Below are 18,976 nucleotides of genomic sequence, written 5' to 3'. Positions count from 1 at the left end.
AATTAAGTAGGTATCATAGGCGCAGGAAAATACAGGCTGAGGAAGCGTTACAAAACGGAACGTTATTAAATACTAACGGATATTCATCTGGATGATTTCGGCAATTTGAAAGATGTAAAAACTGAGATTTGGACGCATGAATAACATGAATGTTTCTTTTACCCCAGCCTGAAACAACAGCTAAGCCAGTAATCCGGAACGCCATAATTTCATTTCGTAGTTGCTTAACAAGTGTGACGAACGCTGTGAGCAGCAGGTGGGAATGTGAAGGATGGAGTCTGTGGTGTATGAGTGGATAGTGCTGGATGTGCAGCACAGAAAATCATTGACGAATAGAGAAAAGAGACTCAATGACATGACAGAGCCCCAAAGAGCGCCATTATTAATAGCTTTAGAAAATAAACTGTGGTCGTCTACAACAGTACTTTTAGAACAACCAGAAAGGAATGTAGAGATGAAGGAAAAACAGGAAAAAAACATCTGGAGTACCTGAGAATTAAAGTTTTGTGACAGTAAGGGTAGGGCAGCTGGTCACTCTCGCCTTTAATGTCCGGAATAAGTATCCTAGGCCAGGGCCGCTATGTTCCTGACGGAAAAATAAAGTACATGACCATAGAACAGATATTTACTTCCCCAGTCGCCTCCCTGGCCATTGCCTCGTTCATTCTTTAAACTCTCCAGTTCCCTTTTCTAGTCATTACCTCCTCCCTTCTCTTTCCTCCCCAGATTTCTCAAACCTCGCCCTCTCCCTAACCTTCCCAGTCAGCTCCATCCCTACCATATTTCTTCCCATTTTTTTTTTCTAAATTCACTCATTCCTAAAGGCAGTTATCAAACGTTCTCCCTTCACACCCTGTTTTACCAGTCATTCTTCCGTAACTACAGTATCATCTCCTTCATTTTCCTTATTCCCTTTTAATTCTTCCTAGTTATCATCATCCTACTCCTACTCTCCCTTCTCCCTTACCCTTAATCATTCTTTCCCAGTTCCTTACCTCCTCCTGTTCCTTTCTTCCAAATCCCTTGTCCCCAGTTCCCATTATCCTATCCGTACCCCTTCATCTCTCTTATTTCCCTGCTACTCTTCCCCAACGCTTTCTCCCTCTCATATCTTCACTCCCCTGTCCTTGCCACCTTATTCCCCTCCATTCCAGTCTTTACACCTCTCTACTTCTATCTTTTTAATTATTCCTCCACAGTCCCCTCCACCCTGCACTTACTCCCTCGTGTCCCTCATTTCCCCAGTCATTTTTTCTGCCACTGCCCACCACTGCCCTATACCCTTTATCAACTCCAATTCCCCCTCCCCCTCCCCGAGTTCATCATTCATCCATTCCACCTTTACCTTTCACCCCTCCCTTCTACTTCCAGTTTCTCCTCCCCAACACCCCAATCACTCCTCCCCAGTTTCTCAATCACTTCTTTACAAGTCTCCCAAACTGTATCTGCATCATTCTGAAGTAGGTCCACTGCAGAAGCGGACCTTCTCGTTGGAGGGAGGGTGATTGCCAGAAATAACCATTCTCCATGGTGGCAAAGTGCGAATGAGGAAGGAGTGTCTAGGAAGAACGATGCATATGAAAGTGGATGTATTGTATGCGCAATTGAGTCTGCATATACCATCTGTAGAGTGACAAGGTGCGAACATATGGAAGTATATGAGAGGATATGCTACCAGCATCCTCTTGATATGACCGTCACGTGTTGACTCGAACCCTAGACACGGGACACACAGATCATAAGATGAGTATACCACCAACACACTACAGCTTCTCTTCCAATTACGCCTTTTCATTTCCCCAATCACTCCTTCTCAAGTCCTCCAGTCATTTCTCCTCATATCCTCCAAACACTTCATTTCCTCCTCAAGTCACCCTATCATTCCCTTACTTCCTAGTCTCTCCAGTCCAAGTTCCAATCACTTCTTTCCTCCCCAGAGCCCACATCCTCGCCTGAGCAAATCCGAGGCGGTGTGTCTGTGACCTCCTCCTGCAGAACTATTTGGTAATCACACCAGTCCTAATCCTAAACTTGCCCTATCCCCTAATTAATCCCAGAGTAGCTTTGCTTGCAGCTGGCTCTCTTGATATCTGTTTAACCAATTTAATGCGATGCCGTAGGTGGTGACGACCATTATCCGCTCAGTTGATATTGTACTGACCGCTTCTGTCTGAGGCGACTGTACGCTGAGTGACAACCTCATAGTTTCCTGTAATCCAGGGAACCATTTGCTGTACAGTAGAGGGTGGCAACCATGTAACCAAGCAACGAGGCAATGTGGAGCCTACCATGGTGCCCCTGATAACTGGATGGAATGCGAAGTCCAACCAGGAACCACACCTCCACATTCTTCTCCATGCCTCACTGTGACTATCTGCATTTGTTGTAAGTCCATACATCTCAGTCACATGCTGTGGAACAGGGCTACAGATTTCTGCTATGTTTATTATATTTTAATCTTATTGCCACCAGAGGATGCTGTTTATTATTTTGTAGTAAGGGGAATGGAAAGAAATGGCCACTGAAATTTTGAGTACAGTGTGTGTGTGTGTGTGTGTGTGTGTGTGTGTGTGTGTGTGTGTGTGTGTGTGTGTGTGTGTGTGTGTGTGTGTGTGTGTGTGTGCACGTGCTTGCGTGCGTGCGTGCGTGTGTGTGTGTGTGTGTGTGTGTGTGTGTGTGTGTGTGTGTGTGTGTGTGTGTGTGTGTGTGTGTGTGTGTGTAGTCAGGAGGACATACTGAAATGGAGAGAAGAGTTGCTGTAACTGAGTCTGCATAAAGTTTATGGTTTAGAGAGCAGAGTAGGATGGAGCGAAGAACTTTGTCAATAGTACTCCGGTAGTAAGAGGACAGAATGAAATGTAGTGAACAACTGTAAGTGGGTAAGAATGAGACCGAGAAAAAAAAAAAAAAAAAAGTACTGCAGCGGAATCTAGAAGTGGCCAGGGGGTATGCATGTATCGTATACCGGACTGCTTTGCTCTCGCCTAATATTATGGGCGGGCAGCTTTTCCATATATGTTTAGACTGTGATTTACGGTTCCTGAAGGGCTACTAACCTATTGGGCCGAGACACACCCACTTAATGGCATTCTGGACTTGACCCGCCCCCACCCGTTAGTACACACAAGAATTTGTGCCCATGGTTATCGAAACGCAGGTGGAGATGTGGTCTGTCAGAGTGTCAGTGTTTGTGAGTGAGAGTCAGTCATCATCAAGGAAAATCTGATAGGGTAAGAGCATGGGAGAATACATGTTGGATATACACCTGCACTCACATAAAAAGTTCGACCCCGGCTAGGACTGACTCAAGAACAAGATGACTGACAAACCATTATGTACTCGTATGCCACTCAGCTGACCACAGGAAGCTTGGATCAAAGAGTACAATGATGAGATGATAGGAAGTACTGCACTGAATCAGGATAGCATTAGGAAGCATAATTATAATGGATGACGAAGTGGGATTAGAAAAAAAAAAAAGATTGTAAGAGTCACGTTATGATTATTATTATATGCAGAAAAGTGGATCAGAACAGAATGAAGAGCAACAAATTTGTCAGGATAAGACTGCAGCACATATGTAGAGTGTTGGGTGGGATACAAGGACGAACTGCAGTCGTTTAATTTACTCAGCCCGAATGAGGCATTTGCATTTATTCCTACTGTTCGAGGAGATATTTATAGTCTTTCATATCCCTTCCAGAATCAGAAATCGTTGCTAAATTGAGTTAAATCTTTTGGCGGCAGTCCGAGTTCAGTTTAACGGTGCACCACCCTTGTAGAAAGAATGATGAAGTTTGAAGAAAGGAAACTATGCTGGAAGGTGTACTGGGATGAAATAAAAGCAATAGTTGGATTTACATAAGTAAATAGTATGCACTGGAAGGCGGGACTGGATGGAGAGGTACAATGGTAGTGTTCAGATAAGGTTGAAGATTGCGTGAGGAAGAACGGAGTGTGATGTAATGAAAGACAGAATCTAATTATATGTCGGAAGGCGAGTTGGAGGGAAAGAGAAATTACAGTATGTTAGGATAAAGCTGAAATGTATATGTAGGAGGGTGGGGTGAAGTGCATTGAAGGACAGCAGTTGTGCTTGATAATGTTGAAAAATTTGTTTAGAAGGGCGAGCTCAGAGGGTAAAAGAAATTGCAATGTATTAGCATAAAGTTAAAATGTGCATGCAGGACGGTAGGGTGAGATGCAATGAATGATAGTAGCTGAGATTGAAAGTGTCACGAAGTTTGTGATGGAGGGCAGGGCAGGCAAAAGTAAGTGATTGCACTGCGTCATGATAAAGGTTGAGGGATACGTACAGGAGGGTGGAGTGGGATGAAATGAAAGTCTACAAGGATATCGGGGTAAGATTAAGGAAAGACAGAATGAAAAATTGCACTGTGCTGAGATAAAGCTGAAGAGTATATGTGTACAAAATGGAAAGAAGTTCTACAGGTGAATTAAGTTGAGGTTGATAAATACATACGTGGGAGAGGGGCAAATTTGGACTGAATGAAATGAGGCAGTGTCAGGATACGGTTAAAGAGTCCGGAAGACCAGTGTTTGGTGCAATGAAGGACTGCAGCTGACTCAGGATAAGGATAAGGAACAGGAGAGAGAGAGAAGTGGTACAGAATGATCGTAGATAAGGTTGGATAAGGATGTGTGGAGACTTTTTGTCACGATCAGTGAATCTCAGTCATAGTGGACTTTCAGGACAGTTGCGGACATAAATAATGATTCACCTCATTACTATATTTAACAAGACTGTGAGCAATGACTTTCAATTCCCTGTGTAGGAATTTCAAAACTGTTCGTCTAGAAATGAGACGATATAAATAACCGCTAATGTACAGTAGGGAACAAAACTTCCCCCATTATTTTACTTACTGTTCTCACTTTCCCTAGTTGGTTAATATTCTTCCACTGAGAGAGAAATGAAATGCTTTTCCGACCATGGATGATTCTCTTTGATACAGTGCGTCCATGACAAATATTACATACAAGCCCCTGGTATGAAGCAGACACAGTAGAACAGCAGATGAACTGTTGTCCCTGACTGTATTTTCATAAACCTAGGTGTGAAGGAGACGCAGTAAAACAGTAGACTTTTTTTTTTTTTGTCTCTGTCTGTACCTTGACGTAATAGCATGTGTACATTCGGTTCATAACGATAACAATACTGCCATACAGAAACAACCAGCATAGCATTTCGAATATTCCATGCACCGCTCTCTCTCTCTCTCCCTGCTCATGCTCTACCAGCATAAGAAAGGGTTCATTCTGGTTAGTCCCCTCCCAGTGGAGAGGTCCTGAAATATGCTTCCGGTACACCAGTGGATCTCATACTACCAGGGGCGCCTGGCAATAGATAGACAGATAGATATAATTTCCTCGGCCCCTTCTTTATCGAGTTTCTCCCACTAATAATACATGACAATCCAGACGTCCCTCAGCCAAAAACTCTCTCATTTAGCCCTGGGAGACGTAACCCCAGTCAGTACGTCGGGGTTTCTCTTGAGCCGAACAGTAATCTCTGGCCCTCCTTAGGTCTCAGTCCGGCCCTCACTGACCATGGTCCCTGCGTGTTTGGGTCAGTCGGTGGGTGTTAGGGGAAAAAAAAATTATCTGACGGAAGCTAGCATACAGTATAAAAGTTTTGACCATACTAATCAGAGCTGTCAGTTTCTAGGCTCACTATGCAGCTCCTTGACTGCGAGGACTTTAGTTTTTTGCATCTTAAGCCCGAGTACGCATATTCATTCTATCAGACGATTTTACTCAGGCATAAGGGAGACATCTTAAAGTGGAGGGATTAAAGAAGGCTATGTATACCACCTTCAGTTCGCAAAGTCTCTCCTGAACTAATTATAATCGTCAGGAGATAGTAAGAATTAAATGTGGGAGCGTTAGCATGTTTGTGGTATCTCCAAACAATTTTATTTGCCCTCGTGAACTTTCCGAAATTGAAGAGTTAGTTACTGAATTCATGATCCCTTTCATTACAGTGGGGGGCGTCTTCTAAACTGAATATAACTGTCTGGCGCTAATAAATATATAATGTTAGACTCCTGATGCAACTGGAAATGTTAACACTCTCTCATAGGTTCATATAACTCGCTCAACTGTATATAATCATCTGATGTTAACTGGAGTGTATTCAAGAGTTGTCTACACCATGTGAGGATTAATGATGACAATATTAATCTCTCAAGCTCCTATGACTCATCTCCTACTTAATAAAATCGTCTGGTGTCAGCAGGGGTAGAACACCAAGATTGTCCATGAGAGGGGGTTAATAGTGTATCCAGTTCTTGGGTTCCTGTGGTTCACATTCACATAAATACAATCGTTTCGCACTTAGCTGCAATAGCATACGGCAATTGTGCCAATAATGAAGGGGTTAATCACTAATAATCATAAAAGTCATAATGCTGCTGCAGCCACTGATAATAATAATAATAATAATAATAATAATAATAATAATAATAATGATAATAATAATAATAATGATATAGTGCTAATGCTAATCTCCCACACATAATAATTTTCCCTTGGTCGGATCTCCCTGGTACCTATAATACGTGACAATGCAGACGCGCCGCCCTCCAAAAAATCCCTTATCAAGATCCCGGCAGACTTAATACGCCCAATTTGCGCCGCCAGACTCGAGGTTATCTGAGCAGGGAGCCCCAATTAACATCTGGCCTCCACTCGCCTTAATTCACATCCCCGGATCTTCTCATTAAGGACTTGGTCTCCTGATTAGAAGCGACGATGAGACCAGTTGAGTACGAAGGCTTTCTCTTATGCTGAGTAAAATCTCCTGGCGGTAGCAAGTGTCCTGAATAGAAGCGATGAGCGATAATAAAGCCACTGAGTATGTGAATTTTGTGCTGGGTAAAATCACGTGGAGTTACCAAGAATGTAATAAATTATGCATATACATTACTGAATTGCTTCATGGAAACTGTAGCTGTGACCACTACGAGAGTCTTCCCTAGGGTGAATTTAAAATCGGCCGGAAATAGAGACAGAAAAGCAATTATTATAAGAAACATCACACCCCTGCAGAAATCAGTGAAGACTATTTTCAGTGATGGCTTATTCTGCTTGAGACCGAACATGCCGAACCACTTCCTAACAGGTCTCCCATGAGCTGAATACAACCATCTGGCGAAGTCAAGTGTAGAGTACCAAAGACATAGTCAGGACGTGGTCAGATTAGTGGTGAGCGATGATACAGTCACAAAATTTTATATATCTTTCTATTAGCGTATCTGTCTCTCCATCTGTCATCTGTCTGTGTGTCTGTCTGTGTGAGACTGTCTGTCGGTCTGTCTGTTTCTGTGTTTTCCTATCTATCGATCTAGCTAACTAGCTAGTTAACTATCTAGTTACTAGTCTGTCTGTCTGTCTACAGTCAGACACCAAATCCCAGAGTTATTTCAGGGGTGGCCGCAACTTTAATGTTTCCGAGCTCCTCCATCACCGCTCACATCCATCCCCTTCTTCCATCCCGCCGTCCCTCATGCGTCTCTTTCATCTCATCCCTCCATACCGTTTCTGGTCTATCTTTTCATATTTCCCTATCAACTTGGCCTTTACACAGCATTGCCCGATATATAGTGAAGAAAATATGGAGTACAGGATATGATTTGTTGCTGTACTTTCCCGTGTATTTTACCGTGATTCTTGGCACAGAAAATGTTGAAGGTTTTACCCCTTCAGCCCAAGGACGTAGCTCTTACACCATTCTTATTGTCAGCGGATAATTCTGTTCACCAAAAGGGACACATCTGCTTGTAAGTCTTATCTAAACTCCCCCCCCCCCAGACTTTCATAGTCATTCCTAAGCCAAACAAAATCGTCTGCAGCATTGTAATGAAGAACAGAGACGTCATCCTGAGAGTGAAAGTAGGTGCAGTGTTATCTCGCTGGCCACTCTGATAATAGTTATGATACTTTGCATTTTTCTCTCGCTCTCTCTCTCTCTTTTCTGTTTGTCGATTCTACTTGCCTCATTTACGCTAGCAAGAATGGAGTTCCGATGAAGATGATGATGATCATCATCGTTAAAGTACTGCTGCTGTTGTTGTTGATGATGATGATGGCAGTACTGATGTGAAGATGATGGTGACCATTATATTGACGTTGATAATAATGATGCTTATGATGACGATAATGATGGTATTGATGGAAATTGTAGCTGCTGAACCTAACCTAAGATGAATAAAATCGCCTGGCGGTAGCAAGCATCCGAATAACTCGCTTACTGAAAGGTTAAACGGGTCCATATCCCGAGTCATTTTATCAAGTCATTAAAAATCCTGGTGGAGATTCTGGCTCAGTTGCCCATTCCCATCTCTTACGACTAGGTCCCGCTTTACCTGAGAGAGAGAGAGAGAGAGAGAGAGAACAGACATTACCCAAGCCCGTTATAACGACAACAATACGAGACTAGAACAAAGTTATGACCAAATCATTTTCACATCAAGCAGGAGCTGAGTACTACACCGTTTCTGTTACTTCTACTGCTGCTTCTATTGCTGGTATTTCTACTGTTCTTTTACTGTTAACGCTACCTCTACTGCTCTACTGCTACTTCTACTGCTCTTCTACTGTTACTGCTACTTCTACTGCTCCCCGATTCCTACTGCTCCTCTTCTCCTATTGCTACTTCTACCACTCCTCTGTTTCTGTTGCTACTGTAACTTCTACTTCGTATCTCTTTCTGCTTCTATTGCTATTTTCACTGCTTTTCATCTGCTACTTCCACTGCTCCTCTACTGCTGCTGTTACTTCTACTACCCTTCTACTGCTACTATTACTTCTAATGCTCCTCTGCTGCTATTGCTTTTGCATCATACTACTCTTTTTCTCTTACTGCTGTTACAACGTTTGTTATGCCTACTGCTTCTCTTCTTCGACTACTGCTGTTTCTGCTATTTACAGAATTGCTGCTCCTGCTGATTTTATTTCTCCCCTACTGCTGCGGCTACTGCTTCTGTGACTTCCACGGTTCAGCTACTGGTCTGCTACTGTTAATGGTTCTGCTGCTCCCACTGCCCCTGTTACTTCTGTTACTGATCATGTATGTGTTACTGTTGCTGCTCCTTCTATGATTCATTTTTCTGTATCGAGGAATTGAAAGACGCTGAGAATATGGAACAGGGTTCAGAAAGTTATTAGACAAGATGAAATAAAGGAATATCAGCTCAGTTCTTCGTCGGATAACATTTACAGAGCAGGAACAAATTACTAAAGTGCTCTTGCGACTGTTCCTTCTGCTCCTGGTACAGCTGTTGTGACCATGATTGCTGGAGGGTGGGATAACTTTGCTGTAAATAGCAGCGTAGGCTCTGGAAGAAGGATGAAAAATAATATTAGACTGCATAACGGTAAAGTCAAATCAGTCCCTCATTGAATAACCATATTTTTTTTTTTCTGAGTAGGATCAGATTGCTAGTCAGAATCTCCTACTGTTTCTGCTCCTTCTACACTGCTATTGTTCCTACTTCCGCGGCTGCTCCCTTGCTGTAACTGCATCTGCTTCTTCTGCTGCTGAAGGAGGAGAATCGCATACAGCCTGGAAATTCCGGAAAATGGTTCACAGTGAATAAGAGATCACATACCTTCCTCATCAAATCTGTTTCTTGAAAACCCTTTTGGGAAGCAAGAGCAGGTTACCACAGCTGCTCCTATTGCCCTGCTCGATCTTGTGCTCCTGCTCCTGCTCCTTTTCCTGTTCCTGCTCATTTTCCTGTCCCTGCGTCTGCATCTGTGCTGCTACTGCTCCTGCTCCTGTTTCTGCTCCTTTTCCGACTCCTGCCGCTACTTCTGACAGACGATGAGAATTGCATTTAGACACAGTGAGTCTGAAACCAATTCCAAAAATCTATATTACCCCAGATAACGCTATAACTGAACTTGCTCTTCACCAAAAAAAACTTCTGAGAGAGAGAGAGAGAGAGATGGTGCAAACTCTACTGCCGCTGCTCTTACTACTGCCTCTCTTACTGCTGTTATTACTGCTCCTTACTGCCATTTCTACTGCTACTGTTACTGTTCCTATAACTGCTACTTCTATCGGTGTTACTGCTGCTGCTACTGTTACTGGTCCAACCACTGCTCTTACTGCTGCTGCTACTGGTACTACCATTGTTCACACTAGTGCCAGTGCTATTGTTCTTGCTGCTGCTGCTAGTGCTACCGCTCCTTCTTTTACTGTTACTAATGTTACTGCTCCTGCTACTGTTATTGCTGCTGCTGCTAAAGCTACTGCCACCGCTCCAACTAGTCCCACTGCTGTTGTTATTGTTGCTACGCTACTGGCACTGTCATTCATGCAGCTACTGCTAGTACTACTACTCTTGCTGTCACTGCTACTGTTGTTGTTTTTGTTGCTGTTACTGCTGTTGTTTTTGCTGCTACTACTGTTACTGCTACTGCTTCTGCTATTGCTACTGCTACTTGTAATGCTACTGCTACAGGTTAAGGAGAACTGCCTTAAGAAGCGAGAAATCTTTTTCATTCATTCATTGCCAGACGCCATGTATCCCAACCGGGGTGGCCAAGGGCTTAGAGTTAATTGTTTTACAGGGAGGGGCACTAATCCTCCACCAACCCCACTTGACACGTAGGGATGCCAACAGCATCTGGTGTTCCCAGGCGGTCACCCATCCAAGTACTACCAGACCCAACATTGCTTAACTTCGCTGATCGAATGGGAAGCGGTGTACTCAACGTGGTATGGCCGTTATTAAATTAGAATTACTTGTAACATATAAGCGCTTCACTACGATGGGTAATAATATTTAGTCGTTGCTACCAACATATGACCCTAATCAGCTTAGGAGAGACTTTAGACTGAAGGGTTAGATGTGGCATTCATTTAACCTTCCACAACCAGAAGTCTTCCTTATCTCTGCAGGAAACAAGAATCAAGTGAAAAATATGGCATAGACTGGAAGTGATACATGTCATGGCCATACAATATTTCCTCCTCATTTTATAGCAGGTTATAAAGCAAGCGTAAGTGACCTCAGTACAAGTATACGCACATTATCCTTCTGCTGTTCTGCTCCTGCTCAGCCTAGTGCTTCTGCTTCGGCTGGAGGAGAATTACATAAAAAATCGAGGAGTCATTCGGGACAGTGCCGGAAGAAGTTATCAGACCATCTAAAATCATAATCAATTCAGTACCTCAACGGAATACCCCTGAGAGAGAGAGAGAGAGAGAGAGAGAGAGAGAGAGAGAGAGAGAGAGAGAGAGAGAGAAGAGAGAGTGAGAGCAGATATCTTGAACGATCCTCCTGGTCCTGCTACTGCTATTGTTCCTACTGCTTTTGCTATTATTGCTGCTACTGTTTCTGCTTCTGGTACTACTGCTGGAGGAGTAGAACTGCATTAAGAAGATAGGAGTCTGAAACAGGACTGGAAAAATTATGAAAAACATTTACCGTCATTACCTAATATTTTTCCTCGTCCCAAAACATTTGTAAGAAGCAGGAGAGATGGCTAATTCTGCTGTTCCTCCTGCTGCCACCCTTCCTGTTCCAGTTTCTGTTGCAACTGGAGGAAAGTTTCATTTAGAAGCGAGGAATCTGGAACAAGGACTAAAAACATAGTTATTAGACCAGATAACGTCATAACCAAATCCGTTCCTTATCAACATAATAATTCTTGAGGAGAGCAGGCGCTGATATCCACGATGTTCTTCTGCTTCTGCTTCTACTTCTGCTTTTCATACAACTGCAGGAAAACTGCATGGAGAAGCAAGGAATCTGGAACAGCTCCCGAAAAAGTTTTTTGACCAGATAAACGCCATAACCAATTCAGTTTCTCACCGAGAAAAAAAAAAAATTTATAGAGCGGGAGCAGACTGCCAAAGCGGTCCTCCTTCTCCTCCTGCTCCTCCTACTCATGCACCTGCTTTATTACTGCCGCTGGTGGAGGAAAACTGTGCTGACCCCTTTAGTCCGTTGATGTAATTGTTAGTTGATTCTTGCCTCCTCCAGACGATTTTAAAAACATTGGGATAAATTGTTTTGAACTGGAGGGGTTAAGGTATTGCCACCATTAATTCCTTCCATATTAAAAAAAAAAAAATCCCTTCCAATTTTAATAAAGTCGTCTGAAGATGGCGGGAATACTAAGACACCATCGTGCAGAAATAGTCAAGGAAAAGGAATATGAATCAGGATTAGATTATTATTGGAACATTTAACCCTTCTGTGCTGTGAAGTCTTTTTGTACTTAATTCTTGCCACTATCAGGCTATTATATTTAACGATGGGGACACCTCATGCATAAAGCTTAACGAGAGTTGCATCTAAACCTTTCCAATTTGAAATATCTGTCTTAAATATATAATAACGTCGTCTGGAGGGAGCAAGAGTATAGCAAAAGTGAAAAGGCTGCCATATTCAGGGGAGTGAGACGGAAGGAATTATGAAACAGGCTGACAAATAATTAGGACGCCCAAACTTCCAGTCTTTGTTCCAGTGCCCCTGGGAGAGCACAAGCAAGTCAAATGAATAAAATAAAATTATATATTCTCCTGCCCCAACTGCGTCTGCCGTTGCTATTCTTGGAGGCGTACTGTACATTAATTCACTGAACTCGGTGGCTCATCATAAAGCCTTTTCCCCCAATTTCCAGCTGATTTCTATTCAGTTCAGAGGACAGTTTTTGATCTGAGTACGTTACATATATGGCTTTTTAATAATCTTCTTTACTACTACTGCTATTTTTAACTGTTTAAAATTGACTGGTGGCAGGAATACCTCATTAATGTTGCCAGAGTGAAGAAGCGAGAACTCAGAATGCAAATCTATTACTCGTCACCAACATTAAGAGGAGCAGCAGTTACTCTTAGAGGATAAGAACGTGAAACAGAATCGTAATATTATTTTTAAAACTGTTATTTATTTATTTATTATTATTATTATTATTATTATTATTATTATTATTATTATCATCATCATCATCATCATGATCATCATTATTAATATAATTATTATTGGTGGTAGTAGTCGCTGTAGCCTAGTAATAATAATAGTGGTGGTAGTACCGGTAGTAACAGTAGTAGTATTTTGATTATCAGAATACTTGACGTCATAATCGGATTAATTCCTCATCACAAAACCCCAAAGAAAACAGAAGGATAATAACAGTACTCTCCCCCTGCTACTACTGCTGTCCCGGTTCCTACTTCTGCTACTGCTGCTTCTGCTGGGGGAGGGGAGCTGCAGTTAAACGTGGAAAGTCTGGAACGGAGTTGGGAAAAATATTAAGGCACTTATCGCCATAATCAAATCAGTTTCTCATCCCAGACCTTTTAGAGAGCAGGGTCAGGCTACCTCAAAGCCCCTCATGCTACTGCTGTTGTTCCTGTTCCTTTTCCTATTCTTGTTCCTGTTTCGTTTCCTGTTCCTGTTCCTTTGCCTGTTCCTCTTCCTGTTAGTTTTCTTGTTCTTGCTCCTGTTCCTTTACCTGTTCCTGATCCTTATACTGTCCCTATTTCATCTCCTGCTACTACTGATATTGTTGCTCTTGCTCCTGTTGTTGATACTGCAATAGCTACTACTCTTGTTACTGTTCCTACAACTGCTCCTCTTCTTGCTCCTTCCCCTGTTCTTGCTCTTTTCCTGCTACTGTTCCTGCTCCTGCTCTCTTCCTGTTTTTGTTCCTTGTCCTCTTCCTGCTCATGTTTCAGTTCTAACTACTGTTTCCGTTTCTGCTGTTGCTCATATTCCTGTTCTTTCTTCTATTACAAGCCCTATTCCTGCTCCTTTTCTTGTTCTTGCTCCTTTTCCTTTCCTACTACTGCTCCTGTTCCTGTTACTGGTCTTTCTGCACTTCCTGCTATTGCTAGGGTTCTTCCTGTTCATATTCTTGCTCCTACTGCCGTTCCTGCTACTCATCCTGCTTCTGCTGGTTTCTGTGGAGAAAATAGGTTTTAGTCAGGGAATCTGAAGCCAGTTTAAAATATAATTATTATACCAGATATCGCCACAGTCAGATTTTCCCTCCTCGAATAACTGTAAATTTAGCGAGAGAGAGAGAGAGAGAGAGAGAGAGAGAGAGAGAGAGAGAGAGAGAGTCCAGAACTTGCACATTTTCTCTTGCTTTTTTACCGCTTCTTCTTCTCCTACTGCTATTGCGTTTGCTCTTCCTGGAGGAGGCAAATCGCATCTTTTTTTCCTGTTTGTCCATTTCCTTCTGCTTCTTCAACTGCCACTTCTACTACTGCCACGATTGGAGAAGGACTGGACTGAGAGGGAGCATCAGAAAATTTTTAGAACACTTGATGCAAAATCCAGATCTCTTCATTCTGTAACTATTTTAAAAGAAAGCGTAGGATATCTGACTCGCTCCTCCTCCTAATTCTCCTGTTGCTCCTTTTTCTCCACACGTTCACAATTCCCCACCTCTTCCCCTGCTACTTCTTCTGGAGGTGAAACGTATTACGGAGCGAGGATTCTGGAACAGTACTGTCCCTAAAAATGTTACTGAACCAGATAACACTACTATTAATTCTGCTCAGTATCCTAAAACACCTTTCAGAGATAAGAGCTGGCACTGGAACAAGTAATCTGTCTCCTGCTTCTGCTCCTGCTATGGACAGATAATCAAGGGATCTGAAAACATTTCGAAAACATTATCATTCCGGTAAAGCCGTAACCAAATTTGTTCATCCGAAAACCTTTAAAGAAAGCAAGAATTGTTATTATTGTTATTGCAACCCCAGACTAATCTGAAAGTGAAAAGGGTGAACCGCAGGCTGAAGCTGCCTTGTCTTGCAGTGCATCATCCTCCTTGCAAAGGACGGAATTAGCTGAGGGACGTGTATGTAACTGCGCAGTGGAGCCGCTATGCTATATCGGTGTCACCAAGGGAAAGCGTCCCTCCCTAACACCTGAAAGCAAAAGTGGATTACTAAATAACGATCCCTTTCTTTTGCTACTATTCTTATTATTAATTCTGCTTCCACTACTCTTCTAGGGGATTTTGAAACCAGTTCGGAAAAGATTTTTTTTCCAGATAATACCTTAAAATTTATTACTCATTGAAAGGTCTTCTTAGGAGCAGATGAGCATAAAACTCTCCCTGTTCTTGCAGCTGCTTCTGCTACTGCTACTGCTAACTACTCCTACCATTGCTTGTGCTACTAATGTGGCTATAAGAGACAACTGCAAGATATTCAAGGAATCTAAACGCAGAGCGAAAAAGGATTGTTCCAGATAACGCCTTGCCCAAAACTGTTCCTCATCGCAAAACCTACAGATAGAGCAGAAACATATCACCCAAACTAGATCTTCTCCTACAACTATCACTACATCTGATTTTGCTCTTGCTCTCCTTGTACTGGGGGATCTACATTTGGACACAGGGAATCTGACACCAGCTGGGAAAAGCTTATTTCCTGGCATAATGCCATGGCTGACTCTGCTCATCATCGAAAAACCTGGAAGAGAGCAGGAGCAGATAATCATAACTCTTCTCCTGCTCATGCAGCCTGTTGCTGCTCTCACTACTACTACTGCTGCTCGTACTTCTATCACTTACATTGCTGCTTCTCCTACAACTAGCCTACTGTTGCAACCTCTACTGCTACTGCTGTTGCTCTTACTAGTACTACTGCTTCATCTCCTACTACTACTGCCACTACTCCTCCTACTACTGCTGTAGGTCCTTCTACTACTACTGCTGTTGCTGATGCACCTGCTACTACTGCTGTTGCTGTTCCTATTACTACTGCTGCTTCTGCTACTGCTGCCACTGTTGGTGCTGATGCTGCTCTTGTTGCTCATACCATTACTTCTGCTGCATTTCTTACTGATACCGCTGCTGCTGCTGGTCCAACTGCCTCTATTGCTGCTGCCCTTAACACTACTGCAGCTGCTCCTGCTCCTACTGCTACTGCTGCTGCTGCTGCTGTTGCCGCTCCCCCCCCCTCCTCCTCCTCCTCCTCCTCCTCCTCCTCCTCCTCCTCTTCCTCCTCCTCCTCCTCCTCCTCCTCCTCCTCCTCCTCCTCCCACTACTACTACTACTACTACTACTACTACTACTACTTCTGCTACTGCTCCTTCATTGCTAACGTTGCTGTTTCGATTATTGCACCTACAGCTCTTACTATTGCTGCTGCTGCTTCCACTACTGCTTCTTCTTCTGTACTATTACTACTACAACTACTACTGCTGCAACTACTACTACTACTACTACTACTACTAATAATAATAATAATAAAGCAGGTACCCAGTTTCTTCCTGAGCATTCAGAGACCACATGGAAACTGCTTATCCAGTCCTGTGATATGCATGCAGATTTGAAAGAATAACAAAATAATTTCACTGTCATACAAAAAAAAAAAATAATAATATCCTGATGTAAAAGCCACGTGATTCCAGTAGTGGCGTATGCAAAAGGGTGATATCCCAAGATACACTCAGTGAGTAGTAGTAGTAGCAGCAGCAGTAACAGCAGCAGCAGCAGTAGCCGTAGCAGCAGCAGAAGTAGCTGTAGCAGCAGCAGCAGTATTAGCAGCAGCAGCAGTAGTAGTAGCAGCAGCAGCAGCAGTAACAGCAGCAACAGCAGCAGCAACAGCAGCAGCAGCAGCAGTAACAGCAGCAGCAGCAGCAGCAGCAGCAGTAACAGCAGCAACAGCAGCAGCAGCAGTAACAGCAGCAACAGCAGCAGCAACAGCAGCAACAGCAGCAGTAGCAGCAGCAGCAGCAGCAGTAGCAGCAGTAACAGCAGCAGCAGCAGCAGCAACAGCAGCAGTAGCAATAACAACAGCAGCAGCAGCAGCAGTAACAGCAGCAGCAGCAGTAGTAGCAGCGGCAACAGCAACAGCAGCAGCAGCAGCAGCAGCAACAACAGCAGTATTATTATTATTAGTAGTAGTAGTAGTAGTAGTAGTAGTAGCAGCAGTAATAGTAGTTCCCCTCTTTTATGTATCCTTTGTAAGTTTTGGAGGGGGCTGACCCCCGTATGATGGAACATTGTGGATAGTGAAAGATGTTATCTGGGAACCAGACGAACTAACCTGAGGAGTTTCGTTGAAATCCATGTGCTCACCTTCCCTTGATCTCTCCGACAAAGAGAGTATGTTTTCACCCCTGCTTTCCTGTTTGTTTGTTTGTTTGTCTGTTAGCATGGTTACTCAAAAGCTAAACGAGATAACTGGACCTAATTTGGTGGGTAGATAGCCCATGTCCCAGGGAAAAATCGATTAACTTTTTGGACCGATCCCTTGGTTGTGTAGTGGTTAGAACGCCACGATCGGAGTTACAACCTTGATTACGCGAATATTTAATCCCCAAGAGATGACAATATTTTTCTCCCCGACTACACTCGCAGCCCATCTCTCGTCGCGGCAAGACCTCCCGGCGGGACCAGCTCTCCACAACAGCTGTATCAGCCGAGGGACGGGCCCGTCGTTTCTATGCGAGGGAGTGCACTACCCGGCCGACGACCCTCCCTCCGCCACGACCTGGACCGGGGCTGTGCCATCTGTGACGACCAGGACCGGGCCTCCCCTCTGTGCTTTCACCTGCTGCTGCTGGAGAGCTGGGGGAGTCTTTTTCGCCCTTTCCATCAGGGGCGTGGAGGTTGAGGGCAGCGTCGGGGCGGCTTCCACCTGAGCTCGTCGGCGCCTCCTTCATCGGCGCCGTGCTGTCTACTTGGCTCGTCCCGCCCTGCCCTTGTTTGACCATCGTGCTGCCGGCCTCACCATCCACCGTCAAGCCCCGCCCTGACTCGTCGATCATCGGGCAGCCGATCTCACCACCAACCATCGCACCTTCCCCTGCCTCTGCCGCCTTTCCCTCGTTCGCCAGTTTGCTGTCCCCGCTACGCCCTCATTGGAGAGCTTTTTTTCTGCTTCTTCTCTGATGGGCTCGTTGTTTGCCCGTGCCCCAACAAGTGCGGGGCGAATATTACAACACAACACACAACTCCCCGACTAGGAGAGTATGTTTTTACACACACACACACACACACACACTCTCTCTCTCTCTCTCTCTCTCTCTCTCTCTGTGGTTGAATCTCGCACAAGGGCGAATTGCCAAAAACGATACCACCCTGTTTCGCAGGATTACTACTACTTCAACTAATAATAATAATAATAATAATAATAATAACAATAATAATAATCACCATCTTCATAATAATAATGCTACTACTACCACTGCTACTGCTACTGCTACTACTACTACTACTTCTGCTACTACCACTACTACTACTACTACTACTACTACAGTTGCACCTACTGATGCCTCTGCTCCCACTTTCCTCGAAGAAGAAAATTCCCCAAAGAAACAAGGAATCAGAATCAGTGTTCCCAAAAGCTACCAAACCTGACAACGCCATAGTCAGGTCTGCTTTTCATGGATAAACCACTTACAGAAAGCAGCAGCGGACAGCCTTTATGATTCTCCTCCTCCAACTTTTGCAGTAGTTCCCATTTTTATGAGTGCTGCTGCTGTTGCTTCTGCTCCTGATACGGTTAGAGAAGAACTACGATAAGAAGTGAACAATCTGAATCCAGCTGGGAAATCATTATTATTCCACAGTGCCGTTACCAGATGTATTCCTCATCGATAAATTCTTTGCAGAGAATGAAGGAGCTGATAAAAAAAACTATCGTTCTGCATTTTACCCCAGCTGTTCCTGCTTCCGCTACTTTTGGTGCTGCTACTGCTGCCACTAACGCTGCTGTTCTGATGCTACTGCCACTGCCACCACTATTAGTGCTATCGATGCTACTGCTATTACTGCTACTACTGGTACTCTTACTGTTACCACCGCAAGAGCTAAAGCTATTGCTTCTGATACGGGTAGATCTGGAGGAAAACTTCACTGAAACGCAAGGAATCTGAAGCCAGAATAACAAAAAATTACTATACTATGCTACATGACTCAGTATAATCTGTTCATCTAAGAACCTTCTAAAGACAGAACGAGCACGTGG

General features: G+C 43.6%; 1 non-coding gene across 1 annotated transcript; it reads right to left on the bottom strand.

Moving 5' to 3' along the window:
• Positions 1–10,643: 10,643 nt before the first annotated feature.
• Positions 10,644–10,761, bottom strand: LOC145393109 (5S ribosomal RNA). The gene has a single exon (XR_013896126.1). It is a non-coding gene; the product is annotated as a 5S ribosomal RNA (ribosomal RNA).
• Positions 10,762–18,976: the final 8,215 nt, after the last annotated feature.

The sequence above is a fragment of the Coenobita brevimanus genome, chromosome 23, assembly GCF_032717465.1.
Source record: "Coenobita brevimanus isolate Jiangsu-jjx chromosome 23, ASM3271746v2, whole genome shotgun sequence".
Taxonomy (NCBI): Eukaryota; Metazoa; Arthropoda; class Malacostraca; order Decapoda; family Coenobitidae; genus Coenobita; species Coenobita brevimanus.
The sequence above is the reverse complement of the archived record's forward strand: the minus strand, read 5'-3'. Positions and strand labels throughout refer to the sequence as shown.